Source organism: Leptonychotes weddellii, unplaced genomic scaffold (genome assembly GCF_054177405.1).
Source record: "Leptonychotes weddellii isolate Sample4059 unplaced genomic scaffold, ASM5417740v2 HiC_scaffold_7537, whole genome shotgun sequence".
NCBI classification, from domain to species: Eukaryota; Metazoa; Chordata; class Mammalia; order Carnivora; family Phocidae; genus Leptonychotes; species Leptonychotes weddellii.
Genome location: NW_028045394.1, coordinates 7,154 through 9,373, shown reverse-complemented (window position 1 = coordinate 9,373; position 2,220 = coordinate 7,154). Strand labels below are relative to the sequence as shown.

The 2,220-nt window shown below is 49.4% G+C and overlaps 1 pseudogene; it reads right to left on the bottom strand.

The window, feature by feature from the left end:
- Positions 1-531: 531 nt before the first annotated feature.
- On the bottom strand, positions 532-1,490 carry LOC102729906 (RNA polymerase II subunit A C-terminal domain phosphatase SSU72 pseudogene; annotated as a pseudogene).
- Between the last annotated feature and the right edge of the window lie 730 nt (positions 1,491-2,220).

The window sequence follows — 2,220 nt, the reverse complement described above, 5'->3', positions numbered from 1 at the left end:
CTCTTCACCCCTTCCACCGCCGCCCCTCTCTCCCTCCCTGCTTCCCCCCCCCAGCCCGTGTGTGGTATATTCTTATCACAGCCCAAGTGAACTACTAATACACCCCCAATGGCAGTTTTGGTAGATTATTTTTTTTTAGCGAGAAACAGCACACAAGGGGGGTGGTTTGGGGGACAGGAGAGGGAGAGAGAAAATCCCAAGCAGGCTCCAAGCTTAGAGTAGAGCCCCACGTGGGGCTTGAGCCCACCACCCTGAGATCATGACCTGAGCTAAAATCAAGAGTCAAGCACTTAACCACTTAACCAACTGAGCCACCCAGGCGCTCTCTGCTTCCCCCCCCCACTTTTTTTTTTTACCGGCGGTATATATTTACTAGACAATTGCAAGTTCTTTTCTAGTAAGATAAAGTCCATTACTTTATTCAGGTTACTTGTACATTTCAGAAACTTGGCGGGGAGGGGAAGGAACCACAGTGAAAACCACAGATAATACGGGATAAATGTACTAGAAACTATTGTTTTTGGGGGGGGGGCGGGATTAAAGGAAAAAAAAGTTAATAATCAACATCCCTCTCACAAGTAAAAGGGGGAGAGAAAAAAACTTCAGTTCTTAATCTGGCGTTGATGCGTATCTTCTCATTTCGTAAGTCCAGTTTATTTCATACTACTAGCCATCCTCCGCCAGGAAAATACCTACAAGTAAAATCAAACATCAGGAGGTTCAAAGTTCTAACGAAAGGACGCTCAGAAAGATGGCTTCTTGAGGGGGGGCGGTGGGCCCGAAGCCAGGCCAGCTCAGGCCGGTTAGTAGAAGCAGACTGTGTGCAGGAAGGTTCTGCCGCTCTTCTCCTCGAACTCCTGCAGCAGCTCCTCGATGTCGTTATCTATGTCGTCAGTGTGCTGAATGCACTGGCACAGCTCACAGATGAGGAACGCCCCCAGGGTGGCTTCTTCAAGGTTGTCTTGGATATCCACGTTGATCACATGCACCGGCTGGCAGGTTTCTTGCTCTCTCGAAGTCAGATCTTCCACCACCTGATCGTACACTCTCTCTTCGCAGGTAAGGATCAGATCGAAAATATCTTTACAGTTCTGGAACCTTTCCGGGCGTGGCTTGATCCTCTTATTTCTATCCAGCATATGTAAAATGCCATTCTGCGTGTAGAGATCTTTATCCTTCCGAACGAGATCGTTGTACATCTGGTCGTAGGTCGTTTTAAAATCATAAACATTTGGCTTGTCCGGTGCTGGCCCCGGGAGCTTCACGTGGGTTCCCGTTCCAAAGGATCGGACACTGAATCCCCTTTTATTGAGGATGTTGTGCGCTTCCATGCTCCGGTTCTGGTTGCTCGAGCACACCACCGCCACTCGCAGGGGCACAGTCGACATAGCGGCAGCCATACCAACTGCGACACGACCGATCCCCAACTTGCTCCTAACGGCAGTGCTTTGCAAGCAAAATGGCGATTGTGGCGTCCGGAAGTCGTGAGGCCACGGAGGTGGCGTCCCCGACGTAGCACATTAAGATGCGTGCGGCGCGGGAGTGTGTACGGTGTGCCGGTGGCCTTCCGCTCCCACAGGCGTAGTAGTTTCTAAAAAATAGTTCCCAATGAATCGTTTCTCCCGGTGTTTACACCCCTTCGCAAAATGTCTTTGCAGTGCTCCTTCCATCAGGAAGTAGAATTATTTCTCTACTCTTTAAGTCTGAGCTGGCCATGGCATTTTTGATATATAGAATGTGACTGAAGTCACATGGGTGTGGGGGAGGGGTCTGAGTCTAGGGCTCAAGAGGCCTTGCGGCTCCCGTTTTTGCTTGAGGAAATTTCCAGCTACCGTGTATAGAAGCCCCGGCTATCTTGGCGAGAGAAAGAGACCACTTGGAGGAGAACCAAGTTCCCCAGATACATTAGTGAATCTTGCCAGCACCATGAGAAGACAGAGGTCTAAACATCCTACTTATCCCCCAGCTATTTGAACCACCCCAGTTGAGTCATCAATTGTGTGGGTATTTGGGTTCTCTAACCTCAGCCAACATGTGGAGCAGAGATGATTAATACACCCACCCCACTTCCCCTTGCCCCAAATTCCTAACACATAGAGTTGTGAGAAATAAAACAATAGTTGTTTTAGGCTCCCGACTCCGGGGATGGTTTGTTAGGCAGCTGTTAGCTAACTGATACAGCAGAGACTTAAGTTGCTCCACGGCATCCCTTCTCCTCTT